The following is a 23,852-nucleotide window of genomic DNA, read 5'->3' as shown; positions in this document are numbered from 1 at the left end:
ACCACTTAAAGAGCTTATTACGTGTCTCCCGCTGTTTGGGGGACACCCAAGGCTGGTGTCAGAATTATCCCTGAAAAATTTAAAGGATGAGAGCTCAGAGGAAGTGGTCAGTGGTTGTTGTTTGAGAAGTAGCTGCCCTTTTAGAGTCTGTCACAGCACTAACAGTTGTGATGTTTCCCAAGGTCCAGATCTAGGTGGATAACTGGGGGGAAAAGTCAACCTGGCATGGTCTTAGTTACTGTCCAAGTGGAAGCCTCAGGAGCAGAAAGCCAAAAAAAGTAGATAACTCAGGGTATGGGAGAAATTACAAATGACTAGCTGGACTAGAGATGGGTTAGTGATACCCAGTAGTAGTAGTGGCAGTGCTGGAGGCAGGGTTTGCAAAATTACCCCAACACCTTCTAGGGAGGGAAAAGCAGGTTTACACATCTGTCATGTCTAAAACGAGCCGTTAGCCGCCACCATCAGTTAAGTGAGAATTTTTTTGCCCACTTTCCTTTCCTTCCTCTCTGTGCTCCAGTTTTGGCGAGCTATAAAACAATGGGAGGAGCCGAAGAATGGGTAATGGAAGGAAAGAGACATGATTCATATTCTCTTCCCTGACTTCTGACTTCTGGCTTCTCTGACTGCAGGCTGCACTGGATGGGGTAGATCTGAGCCAGATATAAGGTGAAGAAGCCTAAAATATAAATGAAGTCCATAATATTTTAAAAAACTATTTATTTATTGGGGGAGGTGAGGGGAGGGGCAGAGGGAGAGGGAGAGAGTCTTAAGCAGACTCCCGCAGAACATGGATTCCCATCCCACCTCCCCCACTCCATCTCTCAATTCTGAGATCAGAACCTGAGCCTACCACCTGAGCCAAAACCAAGAGTCAGTGGGTTAACCACCTGCACCACCCAGGCACCCCTGAAGTCCATAATTTTGATTATTACATGGGAATAGAATTTTTTTGTGTCTGCTCCTATACTTTTTTTAATTTTGTTATTTTTAAAATTGAGACATAATTGACATAACATTATGCTAGTTTCAGGTATACAACATAATGATTCAATATCTGTATACATTACAGAATGATTACCACAGTAAGTTTAGTTAACATCTGTCACCACACATAGTTACAAACTTTGGTGAGATCTACTCTGTCAACAAAAGTTTATTGCTGTCAACAAGGAAAATAATTTCTAAGCAGTACAAGTGACTTCTGTCACTTCCACACTTTTCCTTCAAACTCAACATCTGTCATAAAAAGACAAGTCACTTTTTGTCCTTTCTTTCTTTCTTTAATAGAAATGTACTTTGATAAATTAAAAATCTAAATTGTATACTAGCTTTTAAATAATTTAGTATCTTGTTTTCTTTGATCTGAATCTAAGCAGAAAATGTAGATTTGTTGTTTGTTTATTTTTATTTAAAGATCATACACCAGGGACGCCTGGGTGGCTCAGTGGGTTAAGCCTCTGCCTTTGGCTCAGGTCATGATCTGAGGGTCCTGGGATGGAGCCCTGGGATCGAGCCCCACATCCGGCTCTCTGCTCAGCAGGGAGCCTGCTTCTTCCTCTCTCTCTGCCTGCCTCTCTGCCTACTTGTGATCTCCGTCTGTCAAATAAATAAATAAAATCTTAAAAAAAAAATAAAGATCACACACCATTTTATTTTTTTGTTGTTGTTGTGCTTTTCTGTTCTTCTAGACTATCTACATTAGGCCCATATTAAATAATCAGAAAAATAAATTTCTATAATTTTTTACCCTGCCTATTCCTCAGGCTATTTCATCTAGTCTTCCTTTTGCTGCTAGACTTGGAGAAGGAGTCCTCACCCATTACTTTCCCTTTTTCACAGTGCACTCGCTGTAACCCTTCCAATTCTAGTTCACCTCTCTAATGAAACTGCTTTTCTTTTTTTCTTTTTTAAACATTTTATTTATTTGAAAGACAGAATACAAGTAGGCAGAGAGGCAGGCAGAGAGAGAGGAAGGGAAGCAGGCTCCCTACTGAGCAGAGAGCCTGATGCGGGGCTCGATCCCAGGACTCTGGGATCATGACCTGAGCTGAAGGCAGAGGCTTTAACCCACTGAGCCACCCAGGTGCCCCTAAAACTGCTTTTCAAAGGCCACTGTTGTCTTAGTCTAAAGCTTCAAAGCCTCTTCCTTAGGTTTTATCTTTCTGGATCATATTTGTGACAGTACTTAATATATGGTGCCCAGTAGACAATCAGTTCTGAATATATTTTAGTTCTGTTCCCGCAAGGATTTGCTGAGTGGTACGGATTAAATCAATAAATAGACAGTATTCTTTATCTGCATAAAATATTGCATCGAATGAAAATTTAAGCAGTCTAGTTGTATCTGGTGTACCTATTGCTAATCCAGCACAATGAATTGCCACAGTCTTTTTCACTCATACCCAGGGAAGGGAACCAAATATTTCAGAAACTCAGCTCTTCTTTGTTGTTCACTGCCATGCTTAGTAATATAATTATTTATCTAAAATAAAAAATAAGTAAGTTCTGGGGTCTAATGTACATTTTGGTGCTTATTTAACAGTATGATATTGTACTTTTGAAAGTTGCCAAGAGAGCAGACTTTAAAAGTTCTCATTGTAAGAGAAAAGGTTGTAACTATGGGAAGTGATAGATGTTAACGAAACTTGCTGTGGTGATCATTTCACAATATATACATATATCAAATGAGCATGTTGTACACCTTAGAGGAATAGTTTTATGTCAGTTACACATCAATGAAACCAGAAAAGATATAGTTTTCCTGGCAGGAAAACGACTAGATCAACTTGGGTATAAGCAGTGGGGTGTATCTCCTTGCTCTATGAGAAATCAAGCTAGTAGTCAAATGAAACTTAGAGGAGGGAATGTAAGTAGCTGTTCATTGAATTAAGTTGTCTCCAGATCACAAGGCACTGTTCTCTAGTCTCAATTCTCTTCTCTATTCTTCCCCCTATTTTATTGTCTGGAATGGCCTCTGGAGAGAGAAGCTGCATCTCTTCCCTAATTTTGGACGCCTCATTCTTTACCAGCTCTTTCCCCCCATCTAACAACCTGGACAGCTGTTTCCAATTTCCTTCACTGGCAGCCCTCAGGCACTCCTACCTGATCCTGAAAGAGGAGAAAAAAGTTGTTAAATCCTGGGCAGGAAATAGCCTCAGCTCTGTATTCTGAATTTAGGCTTATGGGAATGAGACCAAACAATATTTATTAAATGTCTACTTGGTGCCAGACATTTGAAAAATAACAGCTTTATTGAGATATGTCACATGCCATAAAATTCACACTTTTTTAAAAATTAACTTTTATTTTATTTGGGTTTTTGCTATTTATTTATGACAAATATTCCACATCTGTGATCCTCTTCAGTCAAAAGTTTTTGAAATGGCACCATCAGCCTTAGCCAATAGGAGGATGGAATCGTCTGATTCACCCATCCTGCTAATGGTCCCACAGACAGTTTAGGTTTTAAACTGTCCTTTGAACCTATCTGTCACTCTGTCAACTGGGCCACCTTCATCTGAATGGATGCGTGGTCCCTGGTGCCGATGTTGTGGTCGCTCACCAAGCGTTTCCACTACACACAGAGGTCCACAAACTTGCCAATGTCCTCCTGCATGTGGAGGGTGCAGTGGCTGCCACCGCGAATTCATCCTTTTAAAGTGTACAATTTAGTAGGGTTTAGTATGTTCCTAGAGATGTGCTATCATCACCATGATCTAATTTTAGAATATTTCATTATCCCAGAAAGAAACCTCATACTCACTAGCATACATTTAACATTCTCCCTTCACTGGAAACCGTTCCTCCACTTCCTGTTTATATGACTTTGCCTATTGGACACTTCCTGTAGATGGAGTAATATATAACTTTTTGTGTCTGGCTTCTTTAACTTGACCTAGTATTTCTAATGTCTGTCTGTGTTGTGTGCATCAGTAATTCATTTCTTTTTATAGCATAGTAATAATCCATTGAGAGGATACATCACATTTGTATATGGATTCATTAGTTAATGGACAATTGGGTTGTTTCCCCTTCTTAGCTATTATGGTTACTGCTACTCTGGACATTTCTGTACAGATTTTTCTGTTGACATGTTTTTATTCTTTTCAGTATATATCTAGGAATGAAAATACTGATTGGTATGGTAACTATATTTAACTTTTGAGGAATTGCCAAACTGTTTTCTAAAGGGGCTACATCATTTTATATTTTACTAGCAGGGTATGAACCTTCCAATTTCCTCATATTTTTGCCAATACTTTTTATTGTCCATCTTTTTTATTATAGCCTTCCTAGTGAGTGTGAAATGGTACCTTGGAGTTTTGATTTGCTTCTGCTGATGACTAATGATGTAGAACATCTTTAGATGTGCTTATTGACCATTTGTTTGTCTTTGGAGAAATGTCCATTCAAGCCCTTTGCCCATTCCTTAATTGGGTTGTCTTTTTGTTGTTGAGTTGTAAATGTTCTTTATATATTTTGGATAACTAGGCCTTTATCAGATACATGATTTATCACATATTTGTAAATATTTTCTCCCATTCTTTGGGTTGTCTTTACACTTTCTTGATGGTGCTCTTTGAAGCACAAAAGTTTTTCATTTTGATGTCTAGTTTATCGACTTGTTCTTTTCTTGTTTGTGCTTTTGGTATCATATTTGAGAAACTATTGCCTAATCCAAGGTCATGAAGATTTACTGCTATGCTTTTTTTCTAATAGTTTTATAGTTTTAGTTCTTACATTTATCTCTGTGATCCAGTTTGAATTATTTTTATATATTGTGTGAGGGAGGGGTCTAACTTTATTCTCTTGAACATAGATATCCTTTGGTCCCAGCACCATTTTTTGAAATGATGAACGTTTTCCCATTGAATTATATTGGACCCTTGTTGAAAAATCAATTAACCATAAATAGAGGATTTTTATTTTCTGGACTCTTAATTCTATATGATTCATCTGTGTGCCTGTCTTTATACCACTAATACATTGTTTTCATTGGTGTAGCTTTATAATAAGTTTTGAAAATGGAAAGTATGAATCCTTCAACTTTGTGCTTTTTCAAGATTGTTTTGGCTACTCGAGATTCCTTGTATTTCCATATGAATTTTAAGGTCAGCTTGTCAATTTCCTTTAAAAAAAAAAAAACTAGCTAGGGTTTTGATAGTGACTGTGTTGAATCTGTAGATCACCCTGGGGAGGAGTATTGCCATCTTGACAATATTAAGTCTTCTAATTCATTAATGTGAGCTGTCTATCCATTTATTTATATCTTATTTCTTTCAATAATGCTTTATAATTTCCATTGTATAAGTTTTGCTCTTTTGTTAAATTTATTCCTAAGAATTATATCCCTTTTAATGCTATTGTAAATGGAATTCTTTTCTTAATTTCTATTTCAGATTGCTCACTGCTAGTATATAGAAAAGTAATTGATTTTTCTATATTGGTCTTGTGGTCTGCAACTTTGCTGAATTCTTTTCTTAGTTCTAGTAGTGCATTGAGTGAATTCCTTAGCATTTTCTATGTACAAGATTATGTACAAATAAAATAAAATAGAGATAGTTTTATATTTTCCAAATTTCTTTCTGCTATTGATTTCTAATTTTTTTTAGAAACATCTCCATTCCAATCCTTTTAAATTTGAGGTTTGTTTTATGGTCTAACACATGATCTTTCCTTGAGAATGTTTCCTGTTCACTTCAGAAAAAAGTTTCCTTTTTCCCCCTCATTGTTAACATCAGTGTGTGTGTGTGTGTGTGTGTGTGTGTGTATTTTAGAGGCAGATACAAAGCTCTTGGTTCTTAGCAATAAGAATTCAGATTGCAAGCAACATATCCAGGTTATTTATATAATCACTAATTTGTGTAAGAACAGAAAACTGCTACACTCCAGCTGAAGTCAGAAGAAAGAATTCTATACTAACTCATGAAGACAAAAGTTATAGCTGTGAAGGAGGAACAGTGGTCTAATTTGGATCTGGATGTTGTATGGCAGAGCACATATCAAAAATTGCTTTTCTGGAGTGAAATACATGAGATTTATTTCTAGAGTGAGTTATACTGGATTTTGAACCTCCAGGGACATCATCTAAGATATTAGAGGTATGTGTAAAGGCAATAATATTCTTCAGATCCAGCACAACTGTCAGAATGAAAACAACTTGCATATGATTAAATAATAATGCTTATAAGTGGCCATTGCTTGGCTAGGACTGAGGTGATATGAAAGCCTCATAATTTTGTCTGATTGGGGGACCCATTTTTTAATACTGACAGCACCCGGAAGGGATACTTTCAGCCCTGGGGAATGTTGTCTATAACATGTTGTCTACAACTAGGGTAGGGTTGCCTGACATAATGCTATAACCCTCTAACCTCACATGCTCTTCTTCCTACCACATGCCATGTTCTGGTACTCTCAGTAGGGGGATGTGACCTACTTCTGAATACCAGAACCTTCTCATGTTTCAGAAAGCAGGCTGGAAGGATAGGAGTTCTGCAAGAAGAACTTCTGTGCCCAGAAGAGGGAAGAGGGCAAGAAAGCCAGGACTCCTGCCACTAAGAACTAGAAATTGGGTTAGTTTTTCATTTGTTTGTACATGGTAGGAAAGATGATACAGAAGAGATCACAAAGACAAATCTTGAAGATATAAAAAGGTAAGAGAATTCATGCTGCATGTGTGTGACCTTTAGTGCATGATATGATGGTTCTGAACACTATGCTAGGTGATCTAAAATGACTCCTAGAATTTGGCCAATCAATCTTTTCATGGAGCCAGGAGACTAGTGAAGCATGGCTTTCCTGAGAGGACTTCTCCCCAGCTGCTCATTCAGTGTTTTATCTTGTATATACTTTTTGCCTTAGATATTGTCTTGAATGAACATAAAGTGCCTCTCCTCCCCAGGAGTTTGTTGTATAAACTTGAGAATGGTAAACATAGATGCCTTCCTAGAAGAACAAAGGCCATATAGTCACACAGCTGGATGAAACCTCTGATGACTTCTAATGTAAGCCAATGCTCTCATCGTGTCTGGAATAAGGAGTCTCAGGCTCAGAGAAGTTACATTATTTCCACAAGGGCATCCAGATACTGGTAGATAATGGTAGAGGGGCCTACCATTCAGTATTTTATTACAAGTAAGAAATGTATCAACCAGTTACACCCTAGCTCAGCAGGCTCATAAATACAGTAGCAAGAAGGAATAAACTAAACTAAAAGTCAAAGGAACAAAAGTGTCCTCAGCATCTGACTCTTGATTTTGGTTCAGCTAATTGTCTCAGGGTTGTGGGGTCAAGACCCATGTTGAGCTCTACACTGGGCATGAATCCTGCTTGGGATTCTCTCTCTCCCTCTGCCCTGCCCCCCTTAAAAAAAAAAAAAAGAAAAAGAAAGAAAGAAGCTATTTTAAGAGAGCGTTTTGTTAACGGTGCTGTTTATCCATTTCTTTTTTCCACTCTGGATATTGGAATCATTATTGTAAAACCCAGGTTGGGCCCACCTAGCCCAGTGAAGCCTAGTTAACTCAGGATTTTATGAAACTAGTGGTAGATGTCTTGAAAATGACCAAATAGTATAACACTGGAATAAGAACCAGCTATCTTTTAATATATTTTAAAATATTTCCCATAACTGAGAACACAATAAAGCAGTGGTTACGTTTTTGGACCTTTTTGAGAACCTGATGAAAATTATTGACAGGTCTTCCAGAAAATTTTATATATACAAGAAGTTTTAATTATGTTTCACAGAAGTGACATAGATCCCAAAGTCTATCAATGAACTGAAGATAAGGACCTCTGCCATATAATTACTTCTATAATCTTTCAGGGCCTCCTTCAACCATGTTAGTTAAGGAATTGGTCTCTGTTCTGGTCCAATCTAAAGAGCTTCCTGCATAACCACATTCTTTTTTTGTGATGTCACTCCTTAGTTTCAGGGGTTTTCAGATTTCTCTTTACTCTATATTTATAAAAACTCAAACTCCCTCTTAAATACCATTATGGGTGTGTTGCTTCCGCTGTGAGAAGTGTTACAAAATTCTGTCTGCCAATTTTACTTGTCAATACTAGGAATGGTTTTGGTTCTTTCTTTGACCCTGTACCCTTCTCTCTTTTTTTCTAATTTCCAATGGCTCCATATTGCCTCCTGATTAGGGGGGGAGTTATATGTTCTGCATGTATGCTGTATATAATTGAGGTAGTCATGTAAATAATAATCAAAACTGGTACATTTTGAGAGTAAAAAAAGTGCTACCAGCAACTATACCTGGACACCCAGCACTGTCCTAGCAAACCAGGCCATCTGGTGCCACTAGTGTGAAATTGAAGTGCTGCTTGGTTTTCCACTGCTCCTGCATAGGCATGTATCTCCCTCAAGGATCTTGTGAGGAATGGCTGGAACCAGTAAGTAAAGAGCCTCCAAGGTGAAATTAGAGCTAGAATCCAGTGTAGTCCTTCTAATATGTGCAGGACAAAGATTCATGACTTTGTGACTCATCAATGGTTATTGAAGCCACTTTGCCATTAGCCTGCCTGATATGTTAACCCCTGGTGTTGAAGCTATAGGTGCAGCAGGCACAGGAACTAACCTGTGGATTTTTGTGGTTGTTCCTATTTCTTATTTCCTATTCCTGGGAAATTCAGTTCTACTGTGTGATTCATGGGCCAGACTTCTCAATGGGTGTGAATGATTAGCAGGTATGAAATAGTCAAATAATAAGAATACACCAGGGCTGCAGTAACCAGGCTCTACATTGGACATTAGCACTTAAACCTTCAGTTCCAGGGCACATCCCAAACACACATAAGGCAAACCAGAAAACTAACAGCAGAGCACCAAGCACTCAAGAAGCAACTACTGCTTGAGCCAGGGAGCATAGTCTTAGGGCAGGACTCCGATGGAAAGAGACAGGGAGCTGAAGAAAATGTTTGTAGACATCATCAGAGAGTGACCTTCCACAATTCAGTGACAATGATTCTATGCTTAAAAGAAACTTTGGGCATTTATAAATTCAAGGAGAAAAATACTGTAACCAGTGTTAAGAACATGACGTAAAGAAGTAACTGTTATGAGGGGCCAAACTGATATGATGAAGGCAATTGGCAGAATCCTGGCAAAATAGGAGGGGAGGAATCTGGGCTAAGGCAGACCAGGACAGGAATTATTCTTCTGACAATCCCAGCTAAGGTATTCTCTATCCCATCTCCATGAAAGCTTGGGTGTAAATTATTAAATATATCCATAGTTAAGTTAACACTCTCTCAGTCATGCTCAACCAATAATTTTGCTAGCAAGGATAGGTTTGAATATTGTCTGCAGGTCATCAGGACTAGCTCGACCTTGAATAATGGTTAGACTCAGAAGCTCAGAGCCTAAAAACTATAGGGATAGAAAAACAGCTAAGTGATTGTAGGGGTTGGGGGAGGGTGGGAAAAGACGTTGATTTCAAAGCAGTCATGCCTAAGGGAATTTGAGGAGTGATAGAACTGATTTATATCTTGATTGTTGGGGTGGATCTGTAACTCTAGGCATAGCAATATTCATAGAAGAGTGCTTTACAAAGAATGAATTATACTGTATGTAGATTTTAAAAACAATAAACTATTTAAAAATAAAACCATCCAGGACTTTGTAGGTAAAACCAGATAAACAGCCTCCCCTCTGGTACCCTCCTTGCCATTCTAAACCATCACTTTAACAAGTTTCTATCTTTCTGATGGATGCAAAGATATATTTGTCTTTCCATATGCTGACCTGTTGTAGGCCCAATGACACAGTAGGAACAGAACATGGAATAGTTACATGGAACATGTAATTTGAAGCATCAAAAATTCCCTTACAGAACCTCTTAGTACTGATATTTCTCAGTGTTTGGACTAAAGGTATAAGAGGACAGGAATGGAAGTAGAGGAAGGTGACATGTGAACATATTCCTGAAAGAACTGAATCCATGTCAGACTCTAAGAAGGGGTGCTCCAGTCAGAGAGAACAGCAAGTGGGCCCATGCTTTAGGTTTGACAATTGGCAGGAACACCAGTGCGAATAGAGAGGAGTGGGGAGACACCAGATCGTGTGGGGTCTGATAGGCCTTAATAAGAAGTGGTTTTAGTTTAAGTATGGCTAGAAGCCATTGAGACTAAGTAGGGGAATTATGTGGTCCAATCTGCATTTTTAAAAGATCACTGCAGTTTGCTATATGGAGAATAGACATTTAGGGTTAAGTATGGAAGCAAAAAAGCCATTGCAACCACATAGAAATGGTGGTAGCTTAGGAATGCTTTAGTATGGAAGGAGAAGACGAGAGGGGAAGCTTTGCTCTTTTGCCCGGCCAGAACCCCATCACTGGCTCAGCATTGCGGTGATACACTTAATATTATCTTAGGATTCCTTATTCTCCTGGGCCTTAAATAGACATTGTAGTACATATAGAAATGCCTCTAGACAACTTGAAAGCTAGCTGAAGTTGAAGCCTAGGAGTTCTTTGTGGCTTCGAAGCACATAATTATATGATTTTCTCTAGCAAGGTTCAGAAGCTCAGGTGTATGAATGAAGAAGGGAGATTATTGAATTAATCAAGAGTCAAGGTTTTGCCAGATAGGTGTAAGACATAACAAAGGGGCCAAAATAATACTACCATGATTTACACTAAACTCTTAATATCTTAGTCCAGTATGTAATCCTATCACAAAAGAATGTCATATGATAAAAAGAGGAGGATATAAAGAATGATAAGAGGACAGTAATAAGAATGGTAAAGAAAAATGGGATGAGGGATGGTAAAGAGGGAATGGAGAGGAGGAGTACATGAAGAATGTCACAGAGTACTATCTAACAAAAATAATGAATGGTGCAACATCAGGTCTTTTAGGAGAGCAGTCCTTCCTAGTAGTCCTTAGTCTTCATATTATATTGTTACATATCTATAATTTATCTTAGAATAGTTCATTATGGGCAGTATGATTTTTCATTTTAATTTACACCCCAGGCAAGCTAATGAACACTGAGTTGGTTATATGCACGTCAGTAGTGTACACAAAAATCAAATACCAAACAAACAGACTCACATTTCACAGGCAGCATTCCTAATATCTTTTTTTTTTAGACTTTATTTATTTATTTGACAGACAGAGACACAGCGAGAGAGGGAACACAAGCAGGGGGAGTGGGAGAGGGAGAAGCAGGCTCCCCAGCGAGCAGGGAGCCACACATGGAGATCCCAGAACGCTGGGGTCGTGACCTGAGCTGAAGGCAGATGCTTAATGACTGAGCCACCCAGGCACCCCACGACATTCCTAATATCTTTAATCAGCACAGAGGGTTTGTTAACATATGCACGTTAGAGATTATTTTTCATTGGTAAAATAAGTAGAATTCAAGACATGTGGATTGGCTAAGAATACTATACTAGCCCTTCCACAGTTATAGGGACAGGATAAAAAATCTGGTGAACCCATTAGTCTCTACCCTTTGGAACAGTGCTCTGTGCTTAGAATTCCAATTGATTCTGTATACAAGCCACTTAAGGATTTTGTGGCTTGGCTTTGACTACAATCACATTGCATTTGCGTCGAGCAAATCTTTCATACAAGTTACTTGCTCGAGTGCTTAAAAGGACAGAAAGCTGGGGATTTAGAAAGCTTACACTGCAGGTTGTGTGAATATTTTTACTCCTGCTTACTAATAAAAACGTCTAAGTGTGGCAGAATTTGACCTACAACTTGATTGCAATATAAAAACCACATGATAAATTGTAGAGAAAGAGACTGAGAACCCCCACCAAACTCTAACCATCGGAAGCTTGCAATAGTGCCCAAGATTGGAATAATCACACTGGCTTAAGTCATTTTGGAAATATATCAGGTAAAACAGTTTATTTTATAAGGCCTTTGGTTCTTTGGTAAAGGAGTATGTGATCTCTCCTTCTGTGTTTTGAATACCTCTTTGTGGAAATACAAAATGTTAATCCTGAAAGGAAACTTAAAATCATATAGTCTGCTTCTTCATGTTACACATGAAGAAATTAAGGCTCAGAAAGATTGTTACATTCTCAAGGTTAATTCTTAAAGCTAGTTAGTGGTGAAGGCAGAACCATGTTTTGGGTGTTATGACCCATATATTCCAAACCAGACTCATATATTCCAGACTCATATATTCTAAACCAAAACACATGAGGTATATGATCTAGAAAGTTTGATATGACTTATGGGAATGATCAGACAGAAGACTTGGGATTCCAAAGGTTTTAGCGAAACACCTTCATTGCTTTTAGCTATCTTACCTCTCCCTCCTTCCATATTTTCCCACTTCTATGATTCTGTATTTTCTCATCTCCTTTAACCATATTAGAAAGTTAGTCACTAGTAAAATTGGAGGATCCAACAGTATTACACATTGGCTTTCTTCCCATGTCTGCATTCTTCATACAGAAGAACTGTATTTCCTTTTGTTTCAAGGATGCATAGTGTATTTTTCTATCTACCCAAACTGACCACTTATTGATGATCTCTGGCTGACATGTAAGATATTTCAAATGTTGGAAAAATATATAAAACAAGACCATTTCATGGTCTGACTACAGCCAGTGTTAATAATGGCAGTTTTTAAACTAACATTTTTTGGACCCAAATTTAGTGATTAATCTAGAGTCCTAAACTTTCCCCACCTCTGTGTTTTGTGAATGTGAACTGCCCATTGCTATGAGGTACCATCATGATCCCTTCACTCATGTCTGAAGGTCTAGGAATGAGCATAGAGTCCCAGATAATCCAACACACCTGGTGTCATTACTGAGAAACGATGAATGATTCCCTGACAGCCACATAATTTGATGAATTAGATTAAAAATTAGAGACTGTCCACATTAAAGAGGGTGTTAAAGATCCTTGAAGCCAAATGTCCCTGACAAGGGGTCATCCAGCCTACGTTTATGCAATGTCATTTGTCACTGATAAAATGCTCTTTTCCCAGAGAACATTTATTCCAATTGTGGGTAACTTTAACTGCCAGAAACTTCTTATTTGAAAGAAATCCTTCTCCTTGTGACTTCCACCCACTAGCCTCTTTTTCTATGGCTTCTTTGGTATTGCGATGAATACATGAATTTTTTCTTTTACTTATTAGCCTTTTTGGTATTTTAAAATAGTTTCCATACTCTCCAATCACAGCATTAAAACAAAAACTTAAAGACAAATATCTTTATTATTAAAAAACACAGAATGAATTCTTACCTTTCTTCTGATTATGTTACTAGATGTCTGATTTATAAAACATCTGATGTTGGGGTGCCTTGGTGGCTCAGTTGGTTAAGTGTCCTACCCTTAAGGTCATGATTTTAGGGTCATGAGATGGAGCCCTGAGCCCTGGGTTGGCTCCATGTTCAGCATGGAGTCTGTTTGGGATTCTCTTCCTCCCCCCCACCAGCTCTTCCATGCTCCCCACTTGTTCTCTCTGTCTCTAAATAAATAAATGAAGCATTTAAAAAACAAAACAAAACAAAAAAACAAAAAATCTGATGTTAAAATGCTTTTTAAGCTTTTATTAACTTTTTACATATATAATCAGTTTTAAATAGAACTATTTGAAAATTACAGACAAATATTGCAGTTTGAGTGAACCCAGAAACAGAAGATATTTTGAGTGCAAGCAGATTATTTGGGAAATGCAGAATATTTTAGGGTAATGGGAAAGTAATACAAGGAAGAGAATCCAGCCAAGAAAGGGTATGTTTTAAGCCAGCTATCACTGTAGGAAACTAGAGATAAATTTCATGGAAAACCCCTGGAAAATGCTGCAAAATAAGTGCCTCAGAATTATGCTACCTCAAGGGTGAGGTACCACCTCAGCATTTTTAGCCTGCTTACAAGCAAACTGTTTCTGCAGGTCTGGGATAAAAAGATTTCAGGCACAAAGGAAACCATTAGAAGTCAAATAATCTTTGACAAATCAGGAAAAATAATACAGTGGAGTACTGCATGGGACACTGACAGCACCTGCGATAATAAGCAAAATAATGATAATTATAATTATTAATGATTAACATTTCGATGTACTTCTATTTGTAATTTTTCCTGTATGTATATGTACCTGAATATAAATTATCATAAAAATGTCACTGTATGATAGTAATTTACAACTGCTTTGATGCTTAGTAATACCATATATCATACCTCTCTATGTCAATAAGTATAAATCTACTCATGTCATCACTAATGATGATATACTATACCATAATTTATTTAATTAAGCCCTGGTTGGACATTTAGATTGGTTCTAGGGTTTTGCTACTCTTAAGAGAAATGCTTTATTTCAGTTTCATTGAACAATGAATTTATTTTTGGTCCAGTTGCCACTTGACTATATGTTTATTATGATAATGCTTACGAGATATAAACAGTGTGGGAAAGAGTAATGTGTATTCAAGTGCCAGTGATTCATGTTTGCTTTACAGTTCAGAAATATTACTTAATAGAGGTAAGTTTGAATTCAAAATACTGTAATGTATCTTATTATACACAAGGTATGTGATTATATCACAAGATACATCCATAGGTTACAGAGATTCAGTTTATGTATGTCATTTAACACCACACAACTTAGGACCCATTGTTTTATACTTATGAATCTTGGTTTGGATTTTAGCTGAGTACTTCCGGCCCAAAGCCATCATGGCTTCCCACATGGAGTTATATAGTTGGAGCACTTTCTTTTTTCCTTAGAGTACTTGTTACTTGTTAGTTTGTAGCAGTACCAAATTACACATCATAGCCCCATGATCTCAACTTGTTCAGTGGGTGTGATATTGTCTTAGGTTAAGATTCCTGGGAAAAAGAGAGATAGAGATTTGTATGCAGGAGGTTTAATAGGGAGTTGTCTCAGAAACATTCTAAGAAACATAACCTCACCTCATCTGGATTCTGTTTACTCTTTTTTTTTCCTGGAGAAATTTATAAGAAGTTTAGTGGGAAAAATTCCAAATCCTGACATTGCGTTTGAACCTGACATTCATCATTTCTCTCCTCTTGCACACATTCTGTATCTCCTTAACATTCAGCTAGCCCTTCTGTTGGCCTAGGTGGCTCGTGTTGTGGGGCTACCCAGACTTCTGTCTGTCTTAGGCTATGGATATTGCATTTGTCCTTTTGCCATCAAAATTGGTTAGGCAAGTTATCAAGAGACATTCCATGGATCAACTAACTAGTCTTCCTTTCCTACATTGTCTAACAGTTAGTTCTACCTCATCCAAGCCAATTACCCAGCCAGTGTTGGGGACTCTATTTCTTGTCTGCTAGTGTTTTGGCAAAAGGAATCTGAAATGACCAGGTGGTAGCTTAAAGTTTAATGAGATTCTTATTACTCTGCCCCTTTCTGGAAGCATTTCCTTTATGCAAACTGGAAACTCTAGGCCTGCAGAGCATGTAGTTGCAGTGACAGGAAGCACTTGGACTGCTCCTGAGAAAAGCTACTCCTACTTCCACAACCTTGGATTCCCCTGTTTGAAAAATGCCACCATTACACGGTCATTGATTTAAGGTGTCAAGCCCATCCTGAAGGATAATCCCCCATCCTCACATGATGCTGGGCTTCGAAATCTGTTCCATCTATCAGGCCTGCAGATTTTGGGTGGTGCATTATGTGATTAATAAAACCAAACAAAACAAAAAACAGGGAATCCCCCATTCATGGGTCTGCTGCCACATCTCATTTGTAAAATAGCTCACTTGGTCTGAGAAAGCGACCTCTTATATAATGGTAGTGGCTGAGGCACTTTGGGCAGAGAGATTAAACCCGTACCTGCAATAGATGTCAATATTTAATTTGGATGGATGTCTCAGCAAGCCCCAGACCACTGGATCCCTAAAAACTTTACTGACATGGATAGGCTTGAATTTTCATAGGATTTGTCTCCTATACTCTGATGTGCATGTGTCTTCCCGAGGTGCATATAGTACTCGCCCATTTCTTAGTCATTAAGTCTAGCTAACATGGTATCAGTAATGTCATAGAACAGGATAATCTGTGGGATGTCCAGGTAGTCCAGGTATTTTCTACTATGTAATAACAGAGTGTAGGAGAGTTAACTTAGCTCTGGGGCAAGATTGTTAATGTACTGTTGTCTTTCCAATGGGAAGGCAAACTGCTTGTGCTCTTCCTGCTTGCTACCTATTGAAAACAACACACTTGCCATATTAATAGCTTCATACTTCTTATCAGGGGCTGTGTTAATCTGCTAACAAAGATACCACAACTGTCACAGTAACTACAATTGAAGGTTACTACTAGTTAAGATTGAGATATTATCCAACTTGTGTTTTAAAGGCCAGACTGAACAATTACACAGGATTGTGATGGATACCACCAGGCTTGTATGATTTGTCTTTGAGAATGTTAATAATTGTTGCCATTCCCCCTGTCCTTGAAGCAGTGTTGTTTTTATTTTACAGTCTTTCAAGGGTAGGAAAGGCAATTTCCAAGGTTTCCATTTGGCCTCTTCTATTACAATGTGTCTTCTTTCATAGCTCAGGAAACTAATGTGAGAGTTCTGCCAATTGCTGAGTATGTCCATTCCAGGTACGTGTTTAGGTACCATGGAAATGACCATTAGATTCATTGTATACTTATTTTTATTTTTGGAACTAATGGACTCTGTGAGCTGGACCTGGGCCAAGACTTCACTTATTACCTGACCTCTTTCCTTATTTTAACCCAAGTGTCAAGACAATGCTTTGGATCATTGGGTATTCAACTCTGTGCTCATTCAGACCTTGTATCCAACATCCCTCAAAAACTCATACGTCATCCTTTTCCTCAGTTTATATTTACCTGAGGAAAGTCTTTTTGGGGAAGGACTGGGGAAATCACTATAGTATACATATGCTATCATACTACAGTGTTCTTCGTCAAGGGACCTGGCCTCTCTTTTAACTGATGGGTACTAAGTCTGACAATTGCCTCAGGTCTGGAAACTGGACAAAGGATTATATCTTCCCACTGGGGCAGGTGACCTCAATCTTTGGCTCATTCAGTGATATATATCATTGATTATTATATATATTAAAAAACACCCCTGTTGGATCCCTATCTGTCTTGTTCCCATACACACGTTCTGTTAATCATCACATCATCTGTTAACCATAGATCACCATGGGTCAGACTCCTCTGGCTGCCTTTCTGTCCTCACTGCACAACAGAATTACACCTACTTTGCTTCTGACAATTGGGTGCTTCCACCTGGCCTCTACTACTCCAAGATCATACCATTGCTATTAAAGAGCCTGTTTCATTACAGATTCTCTGTCAGCCCCTTCTAATAGGGCTTCTCGCTACTGCCGCTGGCCACTCTCACCAATCACTTCTTATTATCTTGGTAAATGGAATGTCCTCAGGCCCATACCAAGGAACATAATTAGCTGTTGAATTTTCCACTTCATTTAACACAGGCCACTGCGTTTTCCAAGCTTTTAAGAGCCATTCCAGCAACTTATTAGAACTGGATGTCAAGATCTTTGCCAGAGTGTTAAACCAAATGTCATGGAAGAGAGTTTCTATATCAGCAAACTCTGTCTTATTCTGCTTTATATTTTGCTCCCCTTGATTCAGCATCTTCAGGACCACCTTCCTTGCAAACAATCCAGGTTCTTGCTGCTGCATATTATTGAGGTGTTCATTGTAGTTCACCTCTCTGCTGCCTTAGCAGACCTGACAATCCCCAGTTATGCTGAGATTTGACTTTACTTATTGGTCTGGTAGGCAGGTGGGCAGAGCCTGAGAAGGGCAAGCATTGTCTTGTAAGCCATCTGCATTTTTGATACATCTGAATATTATTCAAGCAGAGCAGAAATCATCTTCTAACGATGAATGGGACATTTCTGCAGGCTCAGAGAATTCAGACATAGCAGGGATTCAAAGTTCTGATCTGGATCCACTCCGAATTCTTAACCTAGGTCTCAGGGTCTCATTCCTTCCATCTCAGGGCCCTGACTTTAGCATAGGAAATTTTCTAGAATTGAGAATGCAATATTTTTAAAAATTCTGCATAAGATTAGGTCCTAAGCTAATGAAGACTTCTTTAAATACCTAATATGGTATTTAGTATTTAGTATTGACACTTCGCTTTAAATTGATGAGTGATCATCTTTATCCTATTATTTTTTTCCACTTTAAAGCTTTGATGTTGTTCAGCAACAGCTATGCAATTCCACAATCTTTATAAGTACTACTTCTCCCATACCTTTCAAATGCCAGAGATTGTACAAGTCAATGCATCCCCTTCTAAATCCTATCCCAGTTAGGCACGTTGGAAAGCCTTGGTGATTTTTTTGCTTCAGCATAATAGGAAGCACTCTGCTTACTAGATGCAGTGAGGTCCTCACTGGTAACAGGTGATCCAACTGCTGAATACCATTCTTATAGACTGCTTCCTAGCCCGTTTCTAATACCAAGGTGTCATGGTGATTTTTTTTTTTAGAAGCAGAATCTGAAGCAGGAATGTCCACAATAGCCAAACTATGGAAAGAGCCTGGATATCCATCAACAGATGAATAGATAAAGAAGATGTGGTATGTATATACATGGAATATTACACAGCCATCAAAAACCAAAATCTTGCCATTTGCAGTGATGTGGATGGAACTAGATGGTATTATGCTAGGCAAAATAAGTCAGTCAGAGAAAGACAATTATCATATGATCTCACTGATATGATGAATTTGAGAAACATGACAGAGGACCATAGGGGAAGGGAGGGAAAAATGGAACAAGATGAAATCAGAGAGGGAGACAAACCATAATAGATACTTAATCTTAAGAAACAAACTGAGGGTTGCTGGATGGGAGGGGGATGGGAGGTATGGGGTGGCTTGGTGATGGACATTGGGCAGGGTGATTGCTGTGAATTGTGTAAGACTGATGAATCATAGATCTGTATCCCTGAAACAAATAATACATTATATGTTAACTTAAAAAAAAAGATGTTAACAGGAAACTCAATTCAAATAAAATGATATAGGCATGTTGGCAAAAGGGTCATCTACCAGGAAGATATACCAGTCCCAAATGTGTATGCACAAAGCAACAGAGCTGCAAACATGTGAAGCAAAAACTGATAGAAAGGAGAAATAGACAAATCCACAATTATAGATAGATTTATTAAATAATAAGCACCACTTTATCAACAGTTGTTAAAATTACAGAAAATCAGGGGTGCCTGGGTGGCTCAGTTGGTTAAGCAACTACGTTCAGCTCGGATCATGATCCTAGAGTCCCAGGATCGAGTCCCACATCAGGCTCCCTGCTGAGCAGGGACTCTGCTTCTCCCACTGACCTCTCCCTTCTCATGCTCTCTCTCTCTCAAATAAATAAATAAAATCTTTAAAAAATTACAGAAAATCAGCAAGGATATGGAAGAACTCAAAAATAATATCAACAAATAGCATCTAACAGACATGTTTAGAACACTCCATCCAACAACAATGGAGTACGCATTGTTTTCAAGTATGCATGGATTGTTCACCAAGATTGATCATACCTTGAACCATAAAATGAAACTCGAAAAACTGAAGTTATGCAGAGTGTGTGTTTCACCAGTGAAATTGAACAGAAATCAAGAATAGAAAAAGATTACAGGAAAATATCCATACACTTGGAAATTAAACCAATCCATGGGTAAGAGAGGGAAATTTTTAAAATGCACTAAACTGAATAAAAATGAATATATTGGGGATCCTGGGGGACTCAGATGGTTAATCATCCTTCTTTGGTTCAGGTCATGATCCCAGAGTCCTGGGATCCAGCCCTGTGTTGGGTTTGCTGATCAGCAGTAAGCCTGTTTCTCCCTCTCCATCTACATGCTACTCCCCCTGCTTGTGCTCTCTCTCTCTTTCTCTCTGTCAAGTAATAAACAACATCTTGAAAAAAATGAATATATAACCTGTCAAAGTATATAGGATGCAAATAAAGCAGGTCTGAGAGAGAACTTTATAGCAACTGAGTGCATATATTATAAAAAGAGGAAAATTCGCAAATAGTTATCTAATCTCCCACTTCCAGAATCTAGAAATAAATAAAACCAAATCAAGCAGAGGGAGGAAATATTAAAGATAAGAGCATAAATCAGTGAAATTGAACACAGAAAAACAATAGAAAAAAATCAATAAAACAAAAACTAATTCTTTGAAAATATCAATAAAGTTGAGAAACTTCTAGAAAGACTGAAAAGAAAAAAGGAGGAAAAAGCACAAATTACCATTATCAGAAATGAAAGGGATATTGCTACAGATTCTGCAGATATCAAGATAATAACAGAACAATATGAAAAACTCTATACAGGTACATTTGACTACTTTGGTGAAATGGACTGCTTCCCCCCAAAAAACAAGCTAAATTAATGTTTTGAACTCTCCTATAACTATTAAAAATTGAATTTGTAATTTTAAAACATCCAAGAAAGTTTCCTGGGGCAAGATGGTTTTATTAGAGGAATCTAACAAATGTTTAAAGAAGAATTAATACCAATTCTACCAGATGTCTTCCAGAAAATAGAAGAGGAGGCAATGCTTTCCAGTTATTTTTTGAAACCAGTATTAACCTGACACCAAAAGCAGACAAAGACAGTACAAGAAAAGAAAATTACAGACCAAAGTCCCTCATGAATATAGATGCAAAAATCTTAAAATATTAGCAAATAGAATTCAGCAATATATTAAAAGAATGATACAATGTGAACAAGTGGATGAATCCATCTCTGGATGGATTCCTGAGATGTAAAGCTAGTTCGAGATTTGAAAATCAATGTAATCACCCATATTAACAGGCTCAAGAAGAAAAAAATCACATGGTCATAACCATTGATTCAGAAAAAGCATTTGACAGAATTTAACACACATTCATGATGAAACTCTCAGAAAAATAAGAAGAGTAGAACTTCCTCAGCTTGATCAATAGTATCTACAAATACTCTATGGCTTAATGGTAGAAAACTGAATGTTTCACCACTGAGATCAGGAGCAAGTTGAGAATGTCCGGAATTGGTCCAGTCTTACGGATCTTACTCAGCATAGTACTAGGAGTTCTAGACAGTTCAATAAGGCAAGAAAAGGAAATACAAAGCATGGAAATCTTAAAAGAAAAAATAAAACTGTCCCATTTTGCAGGTAAGGTATTTGTCTATATAAAAAGTCCTAAGGATTACACATACACACACAAATCTTCTAGAACTAGTAAGTGAGATTATCAAGGTCTTATGATATAAAATAAAAAGACAAAGGAAATTGTATTTCTATGTACTAGCAAAGTACAGGTGAGCTCCAAAATAAAAATACAGTATCATTTATAATCTATAAAAAATATACTTAGATGTAAATTTAACCATATATGTATAGAATTTGTATGCTACAAACTACACAAAATTGAGGAAAGACATCAAAGAGGACCAAAATAAGTATAAAGACAAATATATATTTATGGTTTGGGAGAGTCAACATAGTAAAAACAATCAATTTTTCCCAAATTGCATACAGGTTAAACAATTCCTATCACAATCCTGGCAATAGTTTTTGTAGACATAGGTTATATTATTCTAAAAATTTTTATGGAAAAGCAAAAGAACTAAATAGCTGAAACAATTTTTTAAAACAATTTTTAGAACAGAATGGAAGGAATCATTCTACTTGATTTCAAGACATTATATAGCTATTATAATCAACTGTGTGATCTAGTGGGATAGACATATAAATCATTGAAACCCAACAGAGGACCCAGAGAAAAAAACCTGCAAAACTATGTCCAACTGATTTTTTATTAAAGTGTAAAAGCAATTTAATGGGGGGAAGATATCTTTTTTTTTAAGATTTTATTTATTTACTTGACAGACAGAGATCACAAGTAGGCAGAGAGTCAGGCAGAGAGAGATGAAGAGGAAGCAGACTCTCCGCTGAGCAGAGAGCCCAACACGGGGCTCGATCCCAGGACCCCAAGACCATGACCTGAGCCGAAGGTAGAGGCTCAACCCACTGAGCCACCCAGGCGCCCCAAGATAACTTTTTTTAACAATGGTGCTGGGACATTTGGACATCCATAGGTTTAATAAAATGAACCTTGACCTAAGTATACATATACATATATATATATACAAAAATTCGTTTAAAATGGATAATGAACTCTGGGGCCCTGGGTGGCCCAGTCAGTTAAGTAAGTGTCTGACTTTGGCTCAGGTAATGATCTCGGGGTCCTGGGATTGAGCCCATGTTAGGCTCCCTGCTCAACCCCTCCTCCTCCCACTCATGCTCTCTTTCTCTCTCTATCTCTTAAAAAAATGAATAAAATATTTTCAAAAAATGGATCATGAATTTAAATGTAAAAGTATAAAACTTTTACAAGAAAACATATAAAAATCTTCAGGATCTAGGACTTTTAGATTTGACAGCAGAAACATGATCTAAAAGGAAAAATTAACTAGATTTCATCAAAATTAAAAATCTTTGCTCCGGGAAACACCTGTTAATACAAGCTACAGAGAGATAGAAAATATTTGCAAACCACATATTTGATATATCTAATGTCTGGACTATGTAATGAATTCCTAAAACTCAACAGAAAAAAAAAAATCAAACAGCCAATTAGAAAATAGGGAAAAGACTTGAAGAGACATTTCACCAGAGATCATATACAGATGGCAAATAAGCATGTGAAAAGATGTTCAACATCATTAGCCATTAGGGAAATGTAAATTAATACTATAATGAGATATCACTGTGAAGCTATTAGAACGACTAAAATTCAACTAGTGACAACATCAAATGTTGATGACAATGTTGGAGAATCTGGATCAGTGATAACATTGCTGGTGGCAATGTAAGTAATACAGTCAATGAAAAACAGTCTGACACTTTCTTAATAACCAAACATGTAACTGTCACTCAATACAACATTTATCCCAGAAGAATGAAGTTTATGTTCACATGAAAACCTAATATGAATGTTTATAGCAGCTTTTTCTGGTAATAGTCCCCAGCTGAAAACAACCTTGATATCCTTCTATCAGTGAATGGTTAAAGAAACTGTGATACAAAAATCCATACCAGGAACACTATTCAGTAATAAATATGAACAAAATGTTGACACCTACAACAACTTGCATGAATCTGCAGAGAATTTTGAGTGAAAAAAGTGCAATCTCCAAAGTTTATATATCCTATGATTCCATTTATATAACATTCTTAGAATAACAAAATTATAGAAATGGAGAATAGTTTAGCTGTTGCCAGGGGTTTAGGAGGTACTGGGGGTGCTAGGAAAGTGGGTGTGTCTGTAAACGGGTAACAGGAAGGATTGTTGTGGTGATGGAAATATTCTATATCTTGACTGTATCAATGTCAATATCCTGGTTGTAATTTTGTATTGTAGTTTTGCAAGATAGTGCCATTGGAGAAATTGGGTAAATTGTACATGGGATCACTCCATATGATTTCTTATAACTGCATATGATCTAATTGTCTCAAAATAAAAGAGTTTAATTTTAAAAAGGATGGAGGGATTAAGATAGTTTGGGCTGGCACCTGTTGTGTCATGGAGAGTTTGTGAGGTACTCCCACTCTTCCAAATGGTCTTTAGGGACAAAAATTACTGGACATTAGGAGCTAGAGGAAATAGGATTCCAGTTAGGGATCTAGGGAGAAAAACAGCTGATTTTATTGCCATTGAGGATTGTTCTTTTGTTGTTCATTGAGAGTAGAGGGAGGGGGAGGAGGAGAGAGAGGATCTCAAGCAGGCTCCATGCCTAGCTTGGTGCTCTACATGGGGCTTGATCCCACAACACTGATAACATGACCTGAGCCGAAATCAAGAGCCAGAGGCC

General features: G+C 37.6%; 1 pseudogene; it reads right to left on the bottom strand.

Moving 5' to 3' along the window:
- Window positions 1-3,365: 3,365 nt before the first annotated feature.
- LOC116872115 lies at window positions 3,366-3,619 on the bottom strand (annotated as a pseudogene).
- Between the last annotated feature and the right edge of the window lie 20,233 nt (window positions 3,620-23,852).

The sequence above is a fragment of the Lontra canadensis genome, unplaced genomic scaffold (assembly GCF_010015895.1).
Source record: "Lontra canadensis isolate GAN:19392208 unplaced genomic scaffold, GSC_riverotter_1.0 scaffold28, whole genome shotgun sequence".
Classification (NCBI taxonomy): domain Eukaryota; kingdom Metazoa; phylum Chordata; class Mammalia; order Carnivora; family Mustelidae; genus Lontra; species Lontra canadensis.
Note: the sequence above shows the minus strand (reverse complement) of the source record. Positions and strands in the feature narration are given on the sequence as shown.